Here is a 26,936-nt window from a genome sequence, read left to right on the forward strand (position 1 = left end):
TTGACAATTCTCCCAATGTAATGTGGAGCCGGCTTCTTTCTCCCTGGAGTGAAGGCTGGGCATAGTGACATGCTTCTAGCAAATAGAATGTGGCAGAAATAATGGTACATGACTTCTGAGAATACGTCATAAAAGGCGCTGCATCTTTCACCTTGCTCTCTCTCTCTCTTTTTCTTCATCACCCTTGGCTTTTTTGTGAGTGCCCAGGCAGCCTGGGAAGAAGTTCGGGTGAGAAGGAACTAAAGAGTCTTACCAATCACTGGGGTGGAACTGAGGCTTCTTGCCAATGACCTTGTGGGTGACCATAGTAAAGGAGATCTCCTAGCCTTGGTTAAGCTTTCACATGATTTCAGCCCCAGCTGACATCTGCAACCTCAAAAAGATCCCTGCTAAGAATGTCCAGCTAAACCTTTTACAAATTCCTGACCCACAGAAACTGTAACATAATCAACATTTGTTGTTTTAAACTGTTAAGTTTTAGAGTAATTGCAATGGAGAATTCAGTGGAAACAGACGATTGTAGCCAAGGTACATCATACCTCCACCCCATTTGCTGGGGGAAATAGCTTCAGAAATAGCTTCAGCCCCAGAGAGAAGTCCTCTGGAATGACATTAGCTACAGTCTACCCTGGCCCCACTACTTTATTGGTCCTATTTCCAACGTCTTCCCTTTATCATTTGGTGATGGTGGTGGTGGTAGTAATGGAGTAGCCTCATGCTCCCTAGTCACCATATGGAAGAAGTAAGATTTTTCTGTTCTATTCCAAGAGTCACACTCTAAAGGTTCTGGGTAGCGATTATCCATACTGAAAGATGAAGATTTCAAGACACAGAGTACATGAGACTAATATAAACTGTTATGCAACACTGGTAGAACTATAGTTAGATTTTTGGGATTTGTCATTTGAACTATCTACTTTGAGCTAGGGACCCAAATTGATGGATACACACTATCAGTAACAATATTTAGGTATAGGAATAAATCCATGATAAAAAAAAAGGAAGGAAAAATGAACTAGCAGTTATTAAGGACCCACTATATTCCAGGTATTGGGCTAGGCAAAGTTAATACACCGAAAAGGAAGGTTGCCATAGTTACTATAATTGCTCTACCTTCTAATGCAGGGCTCGATCCCAGGACTCTCAGATCATGACCTGAGCTGAAGGCAGACATTTAACGGAATGAGCCACTCAGGTGCCCCTAACATATTTTACTTTTATGGGCAGCTCCTACTCGCATCTATCATGACCCCTGATTCTATTCTACCTGTTTTAGCCCCCAAGGTCTTTTTAAAAAAATTTATTTATTATTTTTTTCCTCAAGGCCTTGTTAACTGACACCATGTGAGGTTTTCTGGTCACTGATGGAAAGCGACATACTTTTAAAAAGTGATATTGCAATGAAGAAGAAATAGATCACTGGTAAAAATACAAAATAAATGGCCCCTGTGCAAGTTTATTAATTTTCAAATATGCTTATCACACTCCTGCAAATATTCTCTCTGATTTTGGGATGGCTTATCACTCAAGTGACTATAGTTCTTTCTTTACCTGCAATTACAATGTTCAGTGGGTAGTCAGATTCAGTTAGGAATCTGTGGTCCAAACAGCCATATTTTAGGTACAGGAAACATAAATGAGTATTTTTTCACACTTGATAATAGTTAATTCAAATCAAAATATTTTACCACAAAAGACAAAATTGTTAATGTAAAAGAGCACGTTCCTAAAAGAAATACAAATATTCAGATCTGCTCTGAGATACTGCGAAGCCTAACCCTGGTTTATCCCTGAGCTTGACTTGACTGTTTTTTCAACTTGTGTTTATATAAAGTGGAATTCCATGTCCCTTTGGTGTATGTATACGGTCAAGGATTTGGGGCTTTGCTGTCTTTCAAATGAAAGCTATGCCTGCATTCTGTAAATCAAAGGCAAAGCCTTAGTTTTCTTTTTCAACCTTGCTACTTAACAAACTTACTTTAAAGCAAAGGCTATGCATGTTATTAGTGAGACAGAATAAAAGAAACAAGTTGCCAAGTGTTTTCAACATCTCCCCCTGCCTTCCACAAACCATCTTGGAAAGCAGGGAGAGGAATTTTTTTGCTTGGTCTGTAAGTTCTTAGGCGTTCTTTCACTCTACAGATGTTCGTAAAGGAGGAAAAGGGGACTTACAAAACCTCAGAGTGGTTAAAATGAGCCACATATTAATGAGGCTGCACCAGACACAGATCATTCAGGATGCAAGAGATGCTCGCCCAGCTAGACTGACAGGGATCTGGGGGAGGAGCAGGGACTTTGGAGCAGCTGCCACATGTGGAAGGAGTCCATAGGATTAGAAAGAGAATATTTCCAAAGTTTTTCTGGATGTTCTCCCTTAGGCGCTTTGAATGAATGGCGGCAATAAGAATTTACATTGTTTTTCAATTATTTTGAAATCTGGACTAATGCTCCCTTAACATGAAATTATGTACACAAGGGGTCATGAGATGGCTAGGCTTTGTATGGATGATACATTTGTGTGTGTGTGTGTGTGTGTGTGTGTGTGTGTGTGTGTGAAGGAAGGAGAGAATGGACTCTTCTTCTTTAAATATCTTAGACCTATTTATGATGTTTTCCTTAGCAACAACAAGCTATATAATACACAGTAGGCTCTTCAAATTTGTTAAGATAAAAACTCAAGAAGTAGCCAATGAAACGTAATGTGTACGTGTAAGGGAATGGCAAAGGTCACCCTTCTGAAGTGACTCCATTTGACTTTTCTCTTCTACCACGTTCCGGGACCCCTACTTCATCCCCATCTGCCTCTAGTGGTTAGTCCAGGGCTTCGTGTTTGATAATGTTATTCTGTTTTCCCTATCAGTGGCATTTCTAACTACCTCTTAATTCTGATAAACTTTGGTTTGGAGACATGTTACTGAGTTCTAGCTTCCTCACAGCTGATCTTAGCCAGTTTTTCTGTTCCATCACTGTGTGGTAGGCCTCATGGACCCCCTTGGAATATATTTCTGTTCTATTTCTAAGCAGCCTTTCAAAAATGCTTGTGGTAAAATGCAGCAAAGACAGTACTTATTTTTACTAGAAATGCAATCTAGTAAGATTTACTCAGAATGTTTTATGTGGAACAACAAATAAGCAGGGCTTTACAGGACCTAAAATAGAGATGCACAGTGTTGTCATTCAATCTTTTTTTAAAAGTCAAAATATCAATGAACAAGGAATCTGATATATAGTTGAGTATTAAGTGAAGAGCTAATGCCTGTCATTTCTCAGAAGGCTTAGTTGACTATTGGCTTAGGACCAAACTTCCCATTGTAATCATATAAATTTGGTACTTGCACAATAAATATGGCCAAGTGACTAAGTTATGACAAAAAGATCAAAGAAAGAATTTATTTTGTTAACATAAGGTATCTATGAAGCTAAGATAAATACCTAGTAAAAAGCACTATTCATTGATAAGAATTCAATTGTGAGAGCTCAATCTTTCATTAAGAGGCAGACTGAAATAATAGTTGAGCTTTTCTTAAGAAAATTTCTACCAAAAATTGAGAAGGAATGCACACACGTATATTTCATAACTGTTTTTTATGGAATTTCATTAAGTTTATGAGAAACATCACAATATATGATTAAAAATGTCATGGAAACAAGCATCAGTTATATAATTTCAGAAACTCTTGTCAGGATATTTCATGTGTGGGGTGGGGATTGCTGATGGAAGATATTTTCCTGATATTTTGACTGCATTTATGGGAAAGATGACTGTTCAAACTTTCTCTTCAACTTCTTCATTATAAATAACTTCCTACTTGGTTTTTAAAGATTTTAAGTTGGAGTAATTAAAATATAGTAAATGAGCCCCTGATGAATACATGCACACATGTAATTTAATTCATTAAGACCCACAAAAATTCCAGTAGAAACAAAATTTCATTCACCTCCCCCCCCCTTCTCTCTCTGCATCCCCAAGTCACTATAAGAAGAGTTTTCAAGTAGTTCCTGGCTAGAATGAAAATTTAGGATATCTCATACTTTTAGATGAAAGAGATAAGAGTGTGAGAGATTGTGTGAGTGTGAGAGAGGGCAAGGTTGAGTTGGGGGAGCGGTAAGAGAGAGAGAGAAAAGAGAGGGAAACGGAATAATGGAGTCAACTTTCAATTACCTGGGCTAATGGAGTGTGGATAAAACAAAATGGCATACAATCAGCCAATCAGCCTGAGGGTTTTTTTTTTTTTTTTCTCACCAGCACAAAATTTCTTTCTTTCACAGATAAAAAACACAGATTAGAAGAGAGGTAGGCCCAAGAAGTAATCTGGAGAAAAGATTTCTAGGCTGGTGGTCAAAACTCAGATGTGTTCCTTAGTTTTGTTTTGTTTTTATCTGACCCCTTTAAACATTGCTACATAAACTTTCTTCCTTTAGCAAAAAAGAAAATACCAAGTTCTCCTTCAACCTTATTCCCATGATACATTCACGCATCTTCCCCGTCTCCACCAACTATAATATGAAAGGGGGAGTGGGGTTGCTAGTTATATCTCCCTCAATAACAATGTAATTGTCACTATTGTCAGATTGCTTTATTAAGATATTTGGAAGAATATATAGGAAAACACATATAAGAGATGCTGGGAGCTGAGCCTAAAAATGCAATTCTAACTGCATAATGCTGAATACACAATGAGGAAGGAAAGGGGGAAGAAATTACAGAAATCAATATGGGAGTATAAGAAATTCTCTAGAGGGGTGCCTGGGTGGCTCATTTGGTTAAGTGTTTGGCTCCTGGTTTTGGCTCAGGTCATGGTCTCAGGGTCATAAGATTGAATCCCAGGTTAAATCCTGCCTTGGGCTCCACACTCAGTGGGGATTCTGCTGGAGATTCTCTCTCTCCCTCTCTCTCCAACTCTGTTCCTTCTCACCATGCTGGTGTGCAGTCCTTCTCTCTTAAATAAATAAATAAATAAATAAATAAATAAATAAATAAATACATAACATCTTAAAAATAAAAGAAATTCTCTAGTAGATTCATCTTTTAAAACAAAGTAGTAAAAAAAATAAAACAAAGTAGTAGACATGAGATTAGGAGAAATATAGGAGAATATGAACTTACAAGAAAGGCATTACAGGGGCTGACACTAGATAGAGTCAAAAAGTACTTTAACCATTTTTTTGAAAGCAAAAATGAATCCATGCCGTTGACATTTATTCATTGTCTCTCTAGCATTTTTTCCTATGTCTTTTGCCAAAAGTACCCCAATTGTCCTTCATTGAATTCACTCTCATACTTGAGGTTTGTGTGGGAATGATTCCATTTTCAGTTCCAGCAATGGATCTTGATTTACTTAATTCAATTAATTTATCCTCTCCCTAATTTAGTTCAGGGATGGATATCTGACCCAGTGAAAAACTATGAATCCCACAACAAATGTATAAGCTATCAGACACTCGTTCTTTCAGATAAGTTGGTATGAAGACAATGTAAAAGCTTGCACCATTGTAGCCATTTTGTTTTTTATTGTAGCGGGAAGAGTCTTGAAATGAGATGGAAAACCATTAAAGACAAAGGGGAAAGAGAAAGAAAACATGGATCCACAGTGACTTCCTAGATCATTTCTCTCTTAAAGCCAGAATTGTCTGTGGAATTTTAAATTTTGTGAGATAATAAGTACTTTTTCTTATTAGAGACTTTTTTTTTTTTTTTTTTTTTTTTTTACTATTTTATTTATTTATTCATGAGAGACACAGGCAGAGGGAGAAGCAGGCTCCACGCAGGGAGCCCAACATGGGACTTGATCTGAGGTCTCCAGGATCACACCCCTAGCTGCAGGCAGCGCTAAACCACTGTGCCACCGGGGCTGCCCTTATTAGAGACTGTTTGAATTGAGTTGAATGTGGCTGTCACTTGGAACCCAAATATTCTTAACTGACCAGAAAACAGGGAATATAGTGTAAGTTAACTGGGTACTACATTTGTTTTGAGTAACTTATATTTTCCTAATATTTCAAAATTTTAATCCTCTCAGCATCCCCAAGAATAGAAAATATAGTAATAAATTCAGCAAACCCAAAGTCTTAACCTGCAAGGAGATGCTCCCTTGGGAAATTGACCTTGAGAGGTAGAACTCCCTTAGACTTATTCTTGCAGGAATGTTTTGGGAGTGTTACCAGTTACTTGCATCTAGTGGATAGGAAGACATTCAGAAGCTAGACAAAGCAAAAGAAAAGAGAAGTAAAACTGGGCCATCATGGCAAAGGAAACTTCTTTAACAACTTGAAAGTATCTTGACAATGTTCAGGAGGTATCTTGATGGTAGGACGTCTTCATTTTAGGATTTTAAGGATCAGGGAAGCTTGTCTCTCAAAGGAAGATTGATGCTGCCTCCTCTGATCTCTGAAGTCATATGTGTGAAGTCAGTTGTGTTTTTATTCTCTATCAATGTTAAAAGAACTTATCTATTGTTGTCTTTCTTTTATCACAATATTATTCTTATTAAACATTGTGCTGCTGATTATTATTGAATATCACTTGATGGTGGGAAAGCTGCATGTTGGCTGCGTAAATAACTTGCTGAAGATCATACAATGAGTTAATGGGAGTTCTATGGCCTGACATTTTGACTCTCTATCTTCCAAGCCCATGTGTTTTCCAAAACATGGTTTTGCTTCTGTCTTCTCCTCAGGGGGAATAGTTTTCAAACTGGGGAGGATAGATAAAGCATTTCAAAGAGGAAATTAAAGTATTAAATAGAAGAGTAGTCTAAGGAAGCACCTGGGCATGCTAATTGAATCTCAGACTTCCAAGCCCAGTTGAATTATATATTATGGGGCAAATAAACTTGTAGATGACTTTAGCATTCAAGAATCTGTGGGACAGGGATGGGAAACATTGTTCTCTAAGGGGAGTAAAAGTGGGTTCTAGAATTATAGACTGGTGTTTTATAATCTCTGACCTGGACTACTTCTCTGATTTTTAGAGCTATATGTTGTATATCTGTGACATTAAAATTAAGGTTCATTTGGATGTGGTTAAACAAATGTTTTCCAAAAGAGTTCAGTTTTGAGTGGCTAGTATTTGTGCCATGCCACATTTTTTTTTTAATTAATAACTAGTTGTATTAGAATTCTCTGAAAACCAGTTAGTAGGAATTGGCTTCTCTGATTTTTAGAGCTATACATCCTGTATCTGTGACATTAAAATTAACGTTCATTTGGATGTGGTTAAACAAATATTTGCCAAGAGTTCAGTTTTGAGTGGCTATTATTTGTGCTATGCCATGTTTGTTTGTTTGTTTTTATTAATACTAGTTGTATTAGTTAGAGTTCTCTAAAAACAATCAATAGGAATTGGTTCAAGCAGTTATGGAGGTTGACAAGTCCCAAGATCAGCAGTTGCCCAGCCAGCCAGAGCTCCAGGCGAACTGATAGTATAGTTATAGTCTGAGTACCAACAGGTTTCAGACCCAGAAAGTGCCAGTGTTTCAGCTCATATCAGAAGGCAGGAAAAACTGACATCCTAGTTCCAAGGCAGTCAGGCAGGAAGTTCCACCTTACTCAGCCTTTTTATTCTATTCAGGCTTTCAACTGATTGGGTGAGGCTCACATTAGGGAAGACAATCTGCTTTACTCATTCTACTGATTCAAATGTTAATCTCATCCAGAAACACCCTCCCAGACACACCTATAAAAATGTTTGATGAAATATCTAGGTGTTCCATGGTACAGTCAGGTTGAGACATAAAATTAACTATCACAGGAATGTTTATAACATTCGAGGAAGCTATAATGGTGGAAGGCAAATTAATATATTAGATGAAACAATTGCCATTCAAAGCGATTTTGAGAAACTTGTCAGTAAAGACTTCTGAGGCAGTAGGATTATAAAATTAATTTCTTCTAACACTGACCACTGGGTCATGGCATAAGCAGTAGGGTTATGAGAGCATGACATATTTCAGAAAACTGATGAATTAGGGCAAGGAGATTATGGAAATGGAACATGTCCTTAGTGGCTAGTGAGGGTTCTAATATAGGTACTCTAATGAGAGTTCTAGCTAGCCCATTTTCCTCCTGTGTTCACCATCCACCATCTCCCAGGATCACCATACTGGATATAGAAAAAAATGTTTTCCCCAAAGATTTATTTATTTATTTTAGAAGGGCATATAGAAAGATAGAGAAAGAAAGAATCTCAAACAGACTTCCTGCTGAGCACAGAGCCCAAGGTGGGGCTTAATCCCAGGATCCTGAGATCATGACCTGAGATGAAATCAAGAGTTGGATGCTAAACTGACTGAGCCACCAAAGTGCCCCTGGATATAGAAAATTAAAGAGCAACACTATATTCAGAGAAGAATATCAGGTGCCTGATAGAGTTTGATTCACCTGCTCTATATCAGAGCCAACAAAAAGTCTGAAGAGAGTGGCTAATGTTAAATATGGGATATAGCATAGCTAAAAAAGTTGAAAGGAGGAAATATAGCATACAAAATCCAATAAAAATACAAATTGGGAGAAAATATAATCTAGGAACTAGAAGAAAACTCTTTATGGATATTTTACACTATGAATTTACAAAATTAATTTTAATTAGAAGGTGAATTCAATAAAACAAAACAAAAGATAAAGAAAGTAATAAAACAAGCCCAATAGTATGAAAAGGGAATTTGTGGAGGTAAGAAGAGAAACTGAGATAAAACTAAGTGGGTGATGAGCATTAAGGAGGCATGTGATGTGATGAGCACTGGGTGTTATATGCAACTGATGAATTATTGAACTCTACATCTGAAACTAATAATGTACTATATGTTGGGTAATTTAATTTAAATTAAAAAACCCTACATGGTTATTTATGGAAATGGAAAATGAATAAGATTGGAAGCAGCAAGAAACAGGACAGACACAGCTGAAAACAAAAAGATGTCAGGGAGAGAGAACTTGAAGGTGATTCTGGTAAAGTCACAGGAAAAAGCCTATAACAGTGATATATAGTGAGGACAATGATACATAGCAACGACAAAGAGCATCCAACATACACATAATTGCCACCACTGAGGTACAGAACAAAAAAGAGAAAAGCAAAATTTTTTCAGACAGATACAGAAGAAAATGAAGAAACAACTGAATATTAACATCAAGAGAATCTCTGCATATCATAAAATACTTTATACTGAATGATTAATGTTGAAGTACAGTCTTGCAGAGCTATTGACATCTAACATTTAAAAAGTTATGCATCCAGAGTGAAAAATGAGATACATGTAGAAAAAAATTAGACTGGCTTTCATGTTCTCCACAGTGGTTCAGTAGAGAAAATACTGTAGAATTCTGAGTAAAGGGGGTGGGTGACCTGAGAATGTCAAACTCAGCCAAATTGTAGTTAGTCCTTGCAAGAAAGCAGGTCACAGAAAAATATTTTCAAGCATAAAAGAACTTGGGAATACAACATTATGAGTCATCTTTGAAAAAAAAAACCTTCATAATGATGTTACCATCCCACTGAATGAAGACTCAAAATAGTGGAATTGAGAATGCAGTACAATTATGTGGTAAAATTACTCTGTGGTAAAATCAGTAAGTGATAAAATTATGAGAGAACTACTGAAAATCAGGTGGTAAGAAGAGGTTAGGAAATAATTATAAGAGCTTATTTTTCATGGTATAGAAACAACTAATACCAAAAAAGCATACTGATTCTAACTTTGTGTGTTTTCCCACAATTTGTTTTTTAAGAAATAGACTTTATTTTTTTTAAGAGGAGTTGTTCATGGCCAAAGTGGGTAGAAAGTATACCCACCTCCCCCTTCACATGCTCCCCCCCATCATCATCCCTCACCTCAGTAATACATTCGTTACAATCAACCTACCCTCACACATCATTATTACTCAAACCACATAGTTTACATTAGAGTTCACTCACTATTCACTCATTTATTTTCTACTCTTTTGTCAAATGCATAATGACATGTACCCACTATTTTAGTATCACAGGGAATAGTTTCACTGCCCTAGAAATCTATGCTCTGCCTATTTCTCCCTTCCACCGATCTTTTTACTGTCTCCATAGTTTTGCCTTTTCCAGGGTATCATATAGTTGGAATCATACAATATGTAGACTTTATAAAGTCTACAACACTTTTTTTTTTCTATTAGAAAGACTAAAATAGAAAAAATAGAAAGACCTTTTTTCTTCAATTTAATGTCTTAGCCTGTTAAGACTACTGTAATAAAAATACCATAAAAGGGGGGGATTGTAAATAAAAATATTTATTTCTTGAAGTTCTGGAGGCTGGGAAGTCCAAGATCAAGGTGTCCACAGGTTTGGTGTCTGATGAGGACACAGTTCTTGTCCATAGACTGTCTTTTCCCTGTAATCTCACCCGATGGCCCTGCTTGGACCTCTTTTATAAGGTCACTAATCCCATTCATGAGGGCTCCACCATCTTAAAAATCTCACTTCCTCATACCATCTCCTTGGGAGTTAGGATTTCGATGTATGATTTTTGAGGGCACACAAATATTAAATCCATAGCATTTGGTAATATGCATTTATTCTTCCCCATCTTTTCATGGTGTGGTGGCTCATTTCTTTTTAGTGATGAATAATATTCTATTGACTGGATACGCCTTCCTTTACCCATTTACCTGCTGAGGGGCATCTTGGTCACTTGTAAGGTTTGACAATTACTAATAAAGCTGCTATAAACTTTAACATGCAAACTTTTGTGTGGATGTGGTTTTCAACTCATTTGGGTAAACACCAAGGAGTGTGATTACTGAATCCTGTAAGTGTGTTTACTTTTGTAAGAAACTGCCAAACTGTTTCTCAAAGGGTCTCTACTCTTTTGCATTCCTACTAGCAATGAATGAGAGTTCCTTTTACTCTATATATCCACACCAGCATTTGGTATCTGAGTTTTAGATTTAATAGGTATAGCTCATTGTTTTAATTTGCAATTCCTTAATGACAAATTATGTGGAGTATCTTTAAATAAATTTATTTGCCATATGTATATCTTTTTTTGGTGAGGCATCTCTCCAGGTCTTTTGCCCATTTTTTTTTTTTTTAAAGGAGGCTCCACAACCAGTGTGGAGCCCAACACAGGGCTTGAACTCATGACCCTGAGATCAGGACCTGAACCAAGATCAAGAGTCAGATGCTTAACTGACTGAGCCATCCAGTTGCCCCCTTTTGCCCATTTTTAAATCAGGTCATTCAGATATTTTTACTTTTGAATTCTGAGTTCTATGTATGTTTTGGATATGTCTTTTGCAAATATTTTATTTCAATCTGTGGCTTGTCTTCTCCTTCTGTAGACGTAGTCTTTGACAGAGCAGAAGTTTTGAATTATAACGAAGTCCAGATTATCGATTCTTCTTTCACAGATCATGCCTTTAGCATTGTATCTAAAAACTCACCTTCATATCCTAAGTCATCTAGGTTTTTCCTATGTTATCTTCTAGGAATTTTATAGTTTTGCATTTTACATTTAGGTCTAAGATCTGCTTTGAGCTATTTTTTTTTTTTTTGTAAATTTTGTGAGATCTGTATCTAGATTCTTTCTTTCTTTCTTTCTTTCTTTCTTTCTTTCTTTCTTTCTTTCTTTCTACTTTTCCATTAGAGTCCTTAGCATATCAATCATAGTTGTTTTATATTCATGATCTGATAATCCCAACATCCCTGCCACATCTTGGTCTGGCTCCGATGTTTTCTGTCTCTTCACAGTGTAGTTTTTGCCTTCTAGTGTGCTTGCTAATTTTTTGTTGATAGTGGACATGATGAGAAAAGAAATTGAGGGAAGTAGGCCTCAATGATGTGATGATGGCCAGGTGTGATGGGAAAGGAGGGAAGTGTTCCACAGGCCTACGTTTAGGTCTCACTGTTTGAGTAGGTCTGTGTCCTTGGGCTGCAAACTTCACAAGTGCTTTTCAGTTCTTACCCTGCTATGTGGGGCAGGATGGTTAGAGGAGTCTGGAGTTGGGTATTTTCTTCCTCCCAGGTTGGTTGGGCTCTGATAAACTCCAATATGTTAGGCTCTGATTAAATAGTTTCCTTGTGGTCAGGCCTTGATAATTAACAAAATGCTCAGATGTTTTTCAAAATGGTCAGTTTCCTCCCTCCATCTGAGAGAAGCCAGAGGGGATTTTTCTCTGTTCTTTACTGTGAGAACCTAGAGGAGCTCCCAGAAATAAAACTCACAAAAGTTCGAGATTTGGGGTCCCCCTGGAGGTTTTCTCTCTCAGACTTGTTCACACTGAGCCTTCAGAAATTTGTCAGTTACAGTTCAGGTCTTTCTACTCTAATACTGTTTCCCACAGAAATTTCTGATCTCTGGGTTTTTGCTCCTATACGTTGTGATTCTTTATATCTGTTTCTCTGTCTCTTCATTTTGGAGGCTGTGATTTGCTCTGTGACTCACTTCTATGACAAATCTAAAAAGGGTTGCTGGTTTTTCAGTTTGTTCAGTTTCTTACTTGTTAGGATGGAGTGATGGTCATTTCTAAGTTCCTTACATGCCAGACCAGAATCCAGAAGTCCACAATCTGCATTTTGAGCTAGTATAATAGCATAGAATTAATATCTCTTGTGGAAAAGTCTCATTTATCTGAAGTTCAGTGATTTCTTTAGTCTTTTTTTCTGTTAAGATAATATTAAATTTAATATATTTTAAAATTGAAAATGTGTTAACTATAAAATTTTTCTTATCCACTTGAACACTCGTTTATTTTTGTTTTAATTTGTGAATGCAAGGGTGTATGAATAATGTTTCTATTTTTGAAGTGTGGCATTTTCAGTGATTTATTGCTTTCTTTTTTTCTGTATTGCTTATTTTAAAAAAATTGTATGTGTATCAATTTTATAAAAATAACAAATGCTTTTAGGAGAAATACCTCAAGGAGAGAGGTACCAGATAGCAGTATTGAAGGGTCCTAAACTCACCTCCTCCCATATACATAGCTACATAAGAAACACTTCCCTCTAAAAGGGACCTGAAAGCTAGCTGAGCAGCACCTCCCCAACAAAGGATAAGAAGGCCACATCCAGACTGGTAGGAAAGGTAGAGACAGGGTTTCACAGCCCCAACCCAAGTGTCACAACCCAGTTAGGAGGGATCTCCTAATATGGAGTTTGTCTTTTAGGAGTGAGGGATTCATGCCTCATATCAGACGCCCCAACCCTTGAAGCTTATACCAGAGAGATGAACTTCCAAACTATCTTGCTTTAAAAACCATTAAGGCTTACTTTCAGGACAACCACAGGACTATAGGAACAGAAAATCCACTCTTAAGGGGTTCACACACAGACCCACTTGTTCAGGGACCCAGCACAAGAGCAACAGCATAAGAAGCATCTAAGACCATATGCAAAGGAGACTTATTTGTTAGTCTTAAAGCATTTGCTGGGGAGGCAGGAAGCTGTTGGGACTCTCCCTAGAGATGGAAGCACTGGAGTTTGCCATTTTTTGTATCCTCCTTCTGCTTTATTTGTGTTGGTGTTGGCAAGCACCATTTTCACCCCCCCCCCCCCCCCCCCCCCGCACAGCCTGCTAGCTCTGACAAGAGTGCTTGTCCCTCTGTGCTACAGCCAAGGGTGCCCTACTATAGCCAGCAGGCACACACAACCAACACAGGGGATATCCCTGGAATGCTCCCTTTTGTGGTCAGGGGAAAGGGCTTTTCTGGACCCCATGAGTCTGAAATAATAAGAGAGACAGTTCTTGGTAGGCTACCAAACAGCAGACTAAAACACACCCCCAGTCTTCACATGAAAAATACCTATTTTCTTGTCCCAGAGCTTTAGACTATGAGGCAGATTTCAGGTTTGCCACATATCCAGAGGCTAGAGTTACTCCCAGGGAACATGAGCAAGAATATATATTAGAGCCTTCCCTTGACTTCCTCCGAGATCACTAATAGCACTCAGAAAAGAGCTCAAACATCCAAAGCTGCAATTTTTACAACTGTCACCCAAGGGACACCTGCAGATCTCCTAGACTGGAATTCACTAGGGTTTATAACTGTGGACCCATAAGACTACATATATTTACATATCTTAAAGGCTTCTCCTGCCTGAGGATCTGGCTTACAATTACAGCTCTTGGCACATCTTCAACTGGAACTTATCAGGAGCAAATCAGTTTTCTCAGATAATCACAAAATCTTGAGAAACAATCAAAAGCTAAGGCAAGGTTGAACAATAAGATTGATCTCCTATATAAGAGCATTCTCTTAAGACTGAATTAGTAGCTGTGTCACCTAATACATACTTAGAAAGTCAAGCAAAATGAGAAGAGGAATATATTCCAAACAAAAGAACAAGGCCCCCCCCGCCCCCCAAAAAAGAGGCCTTAATAAAATGCAGATAAGTGATCTACCTGATAAAGAGTTCAATGTCCAGTCATAAAGGTGCTCACTGAGCTTGGAAGAAGAATGGATGAACACAGTGAGAGCTTCAACAAAGAGATAGAAAACACAAGGAAATACCAAACAGGACACAGAGCTGAAGAACACAATAGCTGAACTGAAAATACACTAGAGGGGATTCAACAGCAGACTAGATAAAGTAGAAGAGATTAGTGACTTGGAAGATAGGGCAGTGAAAATTACCCAGTCAGAACAGTAAAAGAAAAAGAAAAACCCTTTTTAAGTAAAGATAGACTAAGAGACATTTGGTACAATATCAAGTAAATTAACATTCACACTATAAGGGTCCCAGAGGAAGAGGGGAGAGAAAAAAGTGGTAAAATTACTGGAAGAAATAATGGGTAAAAACTTCCCTAACTTGAGTAGGGAAATACATGTCTAAAACCAGGAAGCACAGAGAGTTCTAAATAAGACCAACTCAAAGAGATCCATACCAAGGTACATTATAATTAAAATGTCAAATTGTTAAAAAAAAAGTCAAATGTTAAAGATACAGAGAGAATATTAAAAGTAGTAAGAGAAAAACAATGTGTTACACATAAGAGAAACTCCCAAAAGTTTATCAGATGATTTTTCAGCAGATACTTTACAGGCCAAAGGAGAGTGTATGATATATTCAAAGTGCTGAAAGGAAAATAACTCCCAACTAAGAATATTCAACCTGGCAAGCTTATCATTCAGAATTGAAGGCTAGATGAAGAGTTTTTGAGACAAGTAAAAGGTAAAGGAGTCCATCATCACTAAATCAGCCTCATAAGAAATGTGCAAAGGACTTCTTTAAGCTGAAGAGAAAAGGCACTAACTAGTAACAAGAAAACATATGAAAGTAAAAGTTATATTGTTAAATGTAAATATATACTAAGGGTAGTGGACTAACCACTTATATAGCCAATATGAAGGTTAAAAAACAACTGTAGTAAAATTGAGTATAACTATTATAATTTGTTAGATACAAAAAAGATGCAAAATATAACATCAAAAATAGAACATCTGGCAAGAGGAATGTGGAGTTTTCAGAATGCACTCAAACTTAAGATGCTACCAACTTAGAACAGATTGTTACAGGTTTAGGATATTGTATGTGAACCTCATGATAATCAGAAAGCAAAAATCTATAGTCAATACACAAAAGACAGTAAGAAAATAGTTTAAACATAACACTAACCATAAGAGAAGAGAGCAAGATAAGAAGAAAGGAAAAGAAGATCTACAAAACAGCCAGAAAACAATCAACAAAATGTCAGTAAGTACAGACCTATGAATAATTACTTGGAATATAAATGGACTAAATTCTCCAATTAAAAGATATATAGTGGCTCGATGGGTTAAGAAAAAAAAATAAGACCTACCTATATGTGGCCTATAGAAGACTCATTTCAGACCTAAGGGCAGAGGCAGGTTGAAATTGAAGGGATGGAAAAAGATATTACATGCAAATGAAATTGAATAGAAAGCTGCTGTAGCTACACTTATATCAGACAGTAAGACGTTAAAACAAAGACTATAATAAAGACAAAGAAGGGCATTACATAATGATAAAAGCATCATTCCAATAAGAGGATATTAACATTTGTAAATATTTATGCACCCAACATAAACCCCCTAAATACATAAAGAAAATATTAATAAATCTAAAAGGATAAATGGACAGCATATAGGCAATAATTCTAGGGGACTTTAATATCCTACTTATATCAATGGATAGATAATCTAGACAGAAAATCAATAAGGAAGCACTGGCCCTAAACAATACATTACACCACATGGACTTTATACATATACACAGAACATCTCATCCTAAAGCAGCAGAGTACACATTTTTGTCTAGTGCATGTGGAACCTTCTTCAGGATAGATCATATGTTGGGTCACAAAAAGTCTCAACAAATTTAAAAAGCTGAAATCATATCAAGCATCTCTTTGGACCACAATGGTTATGAAAATAGAAATCAATTATAGGAAGAAACCTGGAAAAATTATCAATATATGAGATTAAACAACATGCTACTGAACAATCAATGTGTCAATGAAGGAATCAAAGGAGGAAAAAAAAGTACCTGGAGACAAATGAAAATGGAAATAAAACAGTCCAAAATCTATGGAATGCTGCAAAACACCCTTAAACTTTCCCCTTAAGAGGAAAGTTTATAGCAGTACAGACATATCTTAAGAAATAAGAAAAAATCTCAAATAAGCAATCTAACCCTATATATAAAGGAACTAGAAAAAGAAAAATAAGTCCAGCTCAAAGTTAGTAGAAGAAAGGAAATAATAAAGATCAGAGTGAGAATAAATTAAAATAGAGACTAAAAAGACAAAAAATCAATGAAACTCAGAATGAAACTCAGAGCTATTTTAATAAATTAAAATAGAGACAAAAAGACAAAAAATCAATGAAACTCAGAATATTTATATATTTAAAAAATATATAAATATATTTTTAAAATATATTTAAAATATATATTTAAAAAATGACAAACTCTAGCTAGACTTACCAAGAAAAAAAGGGCTCAGATAAACAAAATCAGAAATGAAAAAGGAAAAGTTATAACTGATACCACAGAAATACAAAGGAACGTAAGAGACTGCTACAAACAATTATATGCCAACAAATGGGACAACCTGGGAGAAATTGATAGGTTATTAGAAACATACAATTTTCCAAGGTGCCTGGGTGGCTCAATTGGTGAAGCATCTGACTTCAGCTCAGGTCATGATCCCACAATCCTGAGATACAGCCCCACATCAGGCTCACTGCTCAGTGGGGAGCCTACTTCTCTATCCCTCTGCTATTCCCCCTGCTTGTGCTCGCTGGCTCTATCTCTCTGTCAAATAAATGAATAAAATCTTTAAAAAAGGCGCACACAATTTTCCAAGGATAAATCATGAAGAAATAGAAAATCTGAATAGACCAATTACTAGCAAGGTGATTAAAATCAGTAATTAAAACCTCCCAACAAACAAATTCCAGAACCAGATGGCTTTATGGGTGAATTCTGCCAAACATTCAAAGAAGATTTAATACTTATCATTCTCAAACTTCCAAAATAACTGAAGAGGAGAGAAAGTTTCCACTCATTTTGGGAGGCCAGCCTTACCTTGATACCAAATCAGATAAGGATACCACAAAAGGAAGAAGAAGAAAAAGAAGAAGAAAAATTACAGACCAATATCCCTAATGAACATTGATGCAAAAATCTCCAACAAAATATTAGCAAATCAAATTCAACACTGCATTAAAATTCTCATATACCATGATCAAATGTGATTTATTTCAGCGATGCAAGGATAATTTAACATCTGTAAATCAATCAATCTCATATACCATGTAAGCAAAATGAAGGATAAAAATCATATGATCACCTCAACAAATGCAGAAAAAGCATTTGACAAAATTAGCATCCATTTCTGATAAAAAAATTCTCAATAAAGTGAGTATAGAGAGACTCTACCTCAATATAATAAAGGTCATATATGAAAAACCCATATTCAACGGTGAAACACTAAGAGCTTTTCCTTTAAGATCAGGAACATAACAAGGATGTCCACTCTTGTCACTTTGATTCAACATCGTGATGGAAATCTTAGCTAGAGCAATTAGGCAAGAAAAAAAATTAAAAGGCATCCAAATCAGAAAAGAAGTACAACTTTCACTAGTTGCAAATGACACGATACTATATACAAAAAACCCTAAAGACACCTATCCAACAGACGTTAGAACTAATAAATAAATTTAGTAAAGTTGAAGGATACAAAATCAATGGACAAAATTGAATCAAAAAGAATAAGGTATATAGGAATACATTTAATCAAGGAAGTGAAAAACCTGTATACTGAAGACAAGGTACTGATAAGAAATTGAAAAAGAGGGCAGCCCGGGTAGCTCAGTGGTTTAGTGCCGCCTTCAGCCCAGGGCCTGATCTTGGAGTCCCAGGATTGAGTCCCACGTTAGGCTCCCTGCATGGAGCCTGCCTCTCCCTCTGCCTGTGTCTCTGCCTCTCTCTCTTTCTCTCTGTGTGTCTCTCATGAATAAATAAATAAAATCTTTAAAAAAAGAAATTGAAGAAGATACATAATAAATAAAGATATTCCATGCTCATGGATTGGAAAAATTAAATTATTAGAATGTCCATACTTCTCAAAGCCATCTACAGATTCAGGGCAATCTCTATCAAAATCCTAATGACCCTTTTTAAAGAACTAAGACAAGTAATTCTAAAATTTGTATGGAACTACCAAGGACCCTGAATAGCCAAAGCAATCTTGAAGAAGAACAAAATTAGAAGTATTACATTCTCTGATGTCTAACTATACCACCAAGCTACAGCAAGCAGCTGTAGTATTGGTATAAAACAGACAGTATAGTATAGTATAGTATAGTATTGGTATAAAAAACAGACATATATCAGTGAAACATAATAGAGAGCTCAGAAATATAGTATTGGTATAAAAACAGACACGTATATCAGTGAAACATAATGGAAAGCTCAGAAATAAACTCACGCCTTTATGGTCAAGTAATTTATGACAAAGGAGCCCAGGATATACAATGAGGAAAAGACCATGTCTTCAGTAAATGGTGTTGGGAAAACTGGATAGTCACATGCAAAAGAATGAAACTAGACCTCTATCTTATACCATACACAAAAATCAATTCACAGTGGGTTAAAGATTTGAATGTAGACCTGAAACCAAAAAAAAAAACTGCTAGAAGAAAACAGATGATAAGCTCATTATCAGCATTTTAGCAGTGTTTTTGTTTGTTTGATTTTGGATTTGACTCCAAATGCAAGGGAAACACAAACAAAAATAAACAAGTGGAACAACAGCAAAATACAAAGCTTCTACTTGATGAAGGAAGTCATCAACAAACAAAAGGCAGCCTACTGAATAGGAAAAGATATTTGCAAATCACAGATCCAATAAGGGGTTAACAAACAAAATATATAGAGAACTTATGCAACTGAGACAAAAAAACAAACTAAAAAATGGACAGAGGATCTGAATACACATTTTTTTTCCAAGAAGACATACATAGCCAACAGACTCGTGAAAAGATGTTCAACATTACTAATTATCAGGGAAATACAAATTAAAACCATAATCAGATATCATCTCAAACCTGTTAGAATAGCTATTATCAAAGAGTCCAGAAATAACAAGTGTTGGAGAGGAAACCTCATAGATTGTTGGTAGGAATGAAAATTGGTGCAACCAATTTGTATAATGTAAAACAGTATGTATAGTGTGTGTGTGTGTGTGTGTGTGTGTTCCATATAATGGAATACCACTCAGCCATAAAAATGAAGGAAATCTTGCTATTTGCAACAGCATGGATGAAACTAGAATATATTGTGCTGAGTGGAATAAGTCAGGCAAAGGAAAACAAATCCTGTACAATTTCTCTTATATGTGGAACCTAAAAAACAAAACAAACAAAACAAAACTCTCAGGTTCAGAGAACAGACTGGTGACTACCAGAGGAGCAGGGAGTTGCGGGGGTGGCTGAAATGAGTGATGGATCTCAGTTGTAATGATGGTAACTAGATGTATGGTGGTGATCACTTTGTAGTGCATACAAATATCAAATTTAAATGTTGAAAAAATAAATAAATAAATGTTGTACACCTAAAACTTACATAATGTTATGTCCAATTTTACTTCAATAAAAAAAAGTACCTCAATAGGTGAGATTTGTGGGCCCATAATAAGAAGTATAACAAGGACAAATGCGAATTTCTGCTTTTAGTTATCGATAATTATAGAGCTAGCTCCTGAATGGCACTCTTAAAACCGAACTAAGGTTTTTGCTTTCATGTTCGGTGTCAGCTTTTCACCCATAAATGCTACCAGCAAAGAAAGCTTACAAGGTCCTTGAAGCTTTCCTAAGGTGGAAGCCAATTTATATGTATATTCTATTCTTTTTCAGAATTACAAGTTTTGTCAGTAGTACTGTTATTGCAAAACTATATTTTTATTTTAAACACAGACAAGAATAGAAATAATACAACGAATAGCCATGCATTTGCCACTTATAAAATCTTAGCATTTTGCCTTGTTTGCTCTGATCTTTTCTTTAAAAACTTAAATATTATGGATACAAGTGTACAATCTTACAAGCCCCTCCTCAAACCCATTCACCTATTCTGCTTCCCAGAATTTAGATCATATTTGTTGTGTCCCAACTAAATTTTGGTAGAAATCATGTCCAAATGGTATCTTACTGATTTTTGGGGAAGCTTCTAGGTTATACTGAAAATGTTTCATCCCTTCTCACTCCCAGTAAAAGTGTTTTGTCTATGTATTCAATATAGTTGTGGTTTGTGACATATGGCAGCATCTGTTGTAAACACTGAAAATACCAAAGAGATTAATACTTGAGTCCAACCTTGAAAAATCCCATTGTTGATTTTCATTAAAATTCAAAATTCCTCATTAAGTATTAATAACATTCATTCCTGTTTTGCACTTAGCAAGAAAACAATGAATTTCATTTGAGCAGCAACAGGAGCTGGAAACTGTTCACAAGTATTAGCTGTTCTATGAGACTATATCGTTCTTAGTTTTGTACATAGAATTCTGACCCACAGAAAGAAAGCAGGTGATATCTGTCTTGCTTGAAGTGACAATCCTAAAACATTAGGCTGCAAGTCACCTGAAAAAGTTAGAAATTGGTCTTCAGTTAGAAGGCCACTGTCTCAATCCTAATGACTTATCAATCACTTTTAAACCGGGGGCCTCTAAAAGATTTAGAGTCATGCATACACAGTAGGGCCAAATAACCAATAATCTACCTTGCCTTGACTGGAATCCCACTGATGCCCATTAAAATTTAAAGTTGAAAGTTCAAGAGAGTGCTAAGGCAGATCAAGCTGTCTCTGTGGTCTGAAGCATCTTCTGACCAAAGTACATGAGGTGAGGAAGGAAATCCATCAGAGGATGTAATAAATGAGTGAACAGGGGGAAGCTGAGTGAAATTCAAAGCACCAGACATCCATAGATAAAAGAAAAGTATAAGAGCCTACCTCTTCCTGTAAGAAATATCAGGAATATCTGACAAGAAAATGCCAAGGTTCTGAGTTACAGGGGACTGGTAGATAAATCAAGAGACGGAAGATGAATAATAAGAGCTCCATAACTTGTATTTATATGCTGCCTTCCTCTAAGGAGTTCATAGTACTTTATGGATAACATCTAATTAAACTTTACAACATGCCTGGAAGTGAGGAATCAAGTGTTACTGCCCCTATATTACAGATAGGAAACCACGTTACTCTGGACCTTGGTTCACACTGTTCGCAGCACATTAGAGAGAGGGTTTTAAATCTTTTCCTTTGTTCATTGTCTTTTCTTACTGAGAAATTTGAATAGTGTTGTACAACATTAAAAATAGTGCAAGAAATATGAATGAATCATTATTTCTGTTTACCAAATGTTCCTCCCCAAAAGGATGGCTTCCCTTTCCATGTGCAAATCATTCTAATTCTAAAAATAACCATGCAATATAGGAATAAAATTCCCATTTCACAAAATGAAAAACTGAGGCTCCAAGTGTTCGAGGCATCATCCACCTTCACCCAAGACATGGCAAAGCCAGGATGGAAACCAGTTCTGCTCAACAGTAGCATTCAAACTGTGTTAACAAAATAGATGATGGGATTTTGACCCTCCGGATTCTAAGTGTAACAGCACTGGGGTGGGTTGAAATGCATAGATAATTATCCTCTTTAACATCTTTAGAAAGCTTTTCTTTATCTGGCCCTTGGGTATCTCTCCTGTCACATTTCTGAATATACCCCACTCCAATAGAAGCTGGGTAACTTCCAGTTCTCCATCGTTCCACAGTGCAGTCTCCACATCCTAAACCCTGACATTTCCTTTCTCTTCAGCATTCCACTCACCCTTTTATCTGCAGAAGAGTTCATTATTCCTATGTTCCAGCGTAGGTGTCACTTCTTGGAAACACTCTTTAACTCCCAAGATTAGACTAGCGGCTCTTCTTGTTTCCACCCTACCTTGGACTACTATGCTGGTAGCAGTTTTCATTCTGTATCAGTAACTGCTTTTCATCTGTCAACTCCACATCGGAATGACCTTTTCTGTCTTGTCCACAGCCAAAGCCTCCGCACAGGGCCCAACAGTAGGAAGTAGTAGGCATCCAATAAATTCATACTAAATGAATGAATCCTGAACCTTCAGTTATTTATATTATCCAGCTGCCAATCTGCCCCAGACCTTCACCTCTCTTCCTGGAACCAACTGGGGACTGCTGGCAGCATACATCCTTGATTATCTTTTTTCTCTGAGCCTGAGATGTTTGGGGACAATCTTAGTTTCTCCAAGCTAAGAAACAGGAGTACCAGATATCCCCACAGAGTTACTACAGCCTCTAGGAAGTCCAGGCCTTCTGAGTGGTCCCTTGTGCCTGCATTTCTTTGATGCCCAGTTAGATAACTTACACTCCCTTCTCTGGTTCATTGGTACCCTGGATACCGAGCCTGCCCAGTGCCACCCAGGTAGGCTGAATGACTCCCAGTCAGTCTAGTGCTCATTTTCCTTAATTTGTTTTTAGACATCCACTTCATTGAGAATCAGAATCACTCTACTGATGGGTCTTTACAGTCCTCCTCCTCATTATGTTACCTGAAATATTTATAATTGATCTCCATCCAGTTGTTGCTTCTACCACTTCCGTCACTTCCACTGCCAGGCCTTGCCCTAATTTCACTCTATCTTCTGGCTGACTTCCGGATAAAGACTCTTCCTATGAAATCTCCATGTTATTAGAGATCTCAGCTGCCACCAGCCACTCCTCACCCTCACAAATACACCCCATTTGGGCGGGTTCTGCTCTGCTATCTGTATCCACCAGTGGGGGGTTAATCCAACCTCAACAGGCTGACTGCCTCGTTTGGATAAATAGCCTGAACAGAATGTACAGCAGACATTGTTACCACAGCTGGTTTTACATTCTTTCTTTCTTTGGTGAGATACTGAGTGAAGAGACAGACAGACAGAACAATGGATCATGGTCCCCTTTCTTGCCTCCTTTGATTGTCATTTCAGAACAGCCGAAGTTAACTTTTTTAGGGAAGAGAAAATCCACAAGAACTCAGTAGTTACAGTCTCAATAAAGTATACTTAACAACATGTTTCTTACTCAATGTATTAGCATTATTCATAAGGGGGAAAAGGCTGCAAAAGCTGTGGTGAAAGAAAATGAATATCTTAAAACAAGCTTTTCCCAACATGTAAAGTAAATCATGAATGTTAAAGCATTTCTCTGCCTATCTTTTAAAAAAAATTTTAGAGATGGCATTATCCCCTTTTAGTAACTGTATCAATCCATTCTTTCAACAGTAATTTACTGAATGTAACTTACTATGTGTTTGGAATATCTTTAATACCACATAAATATCAAACTCTATAAAGTGAGTGAATCTAACATTTCTAAGGCTTTCCTTGGCAGAGCAAAATTCTTATCTCAATGGTCAAACAGCTACAAGTTATATTGCGCTTATATTTCTATCCAACCCATCCATGCATTCTCTGTTGTCCAAGTGGCCACATCCTTCATAATCGTCTTTAAAATTCTTTTTTTTTCTTTTATTATTTATCACACCACTGCAGGACACTAACACGTCTCCAAGGATCTTTGATGTCAGAAATCATTTTCTTCTGAGGTGGAATGGAGGGGAGAAACATGTTCTCTTTCAGTGTGTGGGGGAGGGAATTCTTACACAGTCCAGAATCAGGGAATAATCAAGAGCTCTTAAGAGAAGCACTGACCAGCTTTAAAACTGTCCCATGCAAAAATAACAGCATCTTGAAAATAGAAGATGAGTTTTGTGTTGCAAACTATGAACTGTTGAGAAAGGACTGATAATGAGGTCTTCTCTGCAGAGCTCAGAGACAGACAAGATGGCTTTTGCTTTACATTTGATTTGTTAGAAAACAAATCCAAGGAGATTTTATAGACTTTTGGTATTTATAAGTCCTTTTGTCCCTGTTTCATAGCCCTCTTTGCTGAAGCCATAATGTACAGGGGAGATCTGCCAAGACACCTGACCTCATCTATCCTGTGTGCCTGTTGATGGGAATCCATTTGGTTGTCAGTTGTCATTTCTTCATGGAGGAGTTTGTGAATTCAGAGTATCAGACATCATGACATGATGAGATGAGACAGACTTCAGAGCCCAAAAGATCTAGGACCAAGTCTATGTGACCTTTACCTGTCACCAATTTATGTCATTTTTATGAGACTCAGTTTCTTCTTACACAAAATGGAGAAACAATAACATGCATCTCACAGATTGCTATGGGGGTTGAGTGAAGTGGCGCATACTCTGAATCTTGCCAGCTGTGCACTTCTATGTTTGTTTCTATAAAACGGAGTTAATAATAGCATCTACTTCAGAGGACTATTGTGAGCTTAAATGCATTATTACAAGTAAAGTGCTTTGAATAACACTGGAAACATAAAGGCACCCCCCCCCCAATATTATCCTACCTGTGAGTAGTGGCAGGAGATGTAAAATCTCTGACACAGGGTCTGCCACTAGCAGATGTCAGCATATATTAGCATCATCATACTTCTCCTCTCGTTTGGGTAAGGACTTTTATTTTAGGTAAGATTTTAAAAAAAATTATATGGTGCTTAGCATTTGGAGACATTATGTTGCATCTCCATTGAGAGATGAAAGTTTGGTCCGTGGTAACTGTCCCTCACTGAACCAGCTCATCTGAGTCAGGACATTCATTAACTCCCAGATCACTCAAGCATCTCGTTTTGTTTTGAATCAGTAGCTGTGGGTTTTTGCTGTTTATGAGCTGTTGACAGCAGCTTAAACTTCCATGGAAACTATAAAGTTGGTCACTTCCATAGTGGGGCTACAAGGTACATACTGAATGTCTAAAAGTATCTCCCCATGCTCTGTTAAAATGACCAAAATTCTCAGCATTAGAGCCACAGGATTGGGTTAATAAGACAACATCTTAGTTGGAATAGGAGCTCACAAGCATCTCAGCAATCTTTGGCAAAATTTCTTTCTTAGAGAGGATGCCTGTCACTTGGTCCCTAGGAAATAGAACACAGGAGAGATAAATTTTGATAGGAAAAAGAAGTTCATGGATTGGCCAGGAGGGGAGGTTTGGATGGAATGTGAAATTGGTAGAGGCCAGGGGGGCAGGAAGAGCCCACCACTAATAAGGAACATCAAAAATGAGTGGGAAAGCACTGCAAAAGCCAACTTTTGAAGACTCACTGTGCCTCAGGTTGGCCCTCACTGTACATCACTATGGATGAGCTGACGTGAAATTCTGCCACTTAGTTCTAGCAGGTGAACATAGAAACCTTAACCAAGGGGAGCCCGGGTGGCTCAGCCGTTTAGTGCCGCCTTCAGCCCAAGGTGTGATCCTGGAGTCCCCAGATCGAGTCCCACCTCGGGCTCCCTGCATGGAGCCTGCTTCTCCCTCTGCCTGTGTCTCTGCCTCTCTCTCTCTCTCTCTCTCTCTCTCTCTCTCTGTCTCATGAATAAATAAATAAAATCTTAAAAAAAAAAAGAAACCTTAACCAATCTTGACAAATGCAGATCTGCTCTCTCTCGATTTCATACCATGAGCTTCTCTGCTGACTCTTCAATGGTTTTTGCAAATCCTCAGTCCACTCATCTTGGAAAGAGGCCAATAAAAGCAAAAGAAAGACAGCAAACTCAGGTAACCTGAGTTGATCCAACTTGTTGGTTCTCATCACCACTTTCTATCCTTCTGTCTCTGTGAGGAGAGAGTCTGAATGTCAGAAACTCTGGTTGGGCCAGACGTAAGCAAACACAGTGTAGGTGGCTGTCTAAAATTCAATTTTTGGGTTCTACTCACTTTGACACTTCAAGGCACTGGATGATGTCCTTTCATAAAACTTGTTTTTTATTTCCTCACAGTAGCCCAAGGCTTTCAGGAAACAGACTAACTTCCCCAAGGTGAGAGAGCTACCAGGTGGAGGTCCCAGATCTGCCTGAGCACAAAGGCTCTGATTTTCCCTTTGAAGGTGCAGGTGTGGCCATTTCCTAGGTATGGGGAGTGAATCTTGGGGAAGGGCTGAGGGTTTGGAGAATGTGAAAATGGAAATAGTGTGGGATCTGTGATACGCCAAGATGAGACCTTAAACAATGAAGGCTTAGTTGCATTTAGAAATCATAGTTTCCTGCCTTCTTCAATTCTGCTCAATAGTGAAAGTGGAACAAATAGGTGGAGAGTGGCTAAACATTGAGGATTTATAGAGAAATCTGAGGTCAAGATGAGATTCATAAGAAAGAAAACTGGTAATTTCCAAGGAACTGCACATGTTTTAAGTATGAGAGAATAAGCAGGACAGAAGTTGAGGAGGTGGTAGTTAGAGAGGTAGAGCGAATTTTGAGAGAATTGGCTGGATTTCAGGCGTGGCTTCATCAGTGAGTAACTTAGCTGCATAGACATCCCAGTCCTGAGTTGAGGAGGATGACTGCGAGGCTAGGATGTCTGGGG

Source organism: Canis aureus, chromosome 1 (assembly GCF_053574225.1).
Source record: "Canis aureus isolate CA01 chromosome 1, VMU_Caureus_v.1.0, whole genome shotgun sequence".
In the NCBI taxonomy this organism is placed as follows: Eukaryota; Metazoa; Chordata; class Mammalia; order Carnivora; family Canidae; genus Canis; species Canis aureus.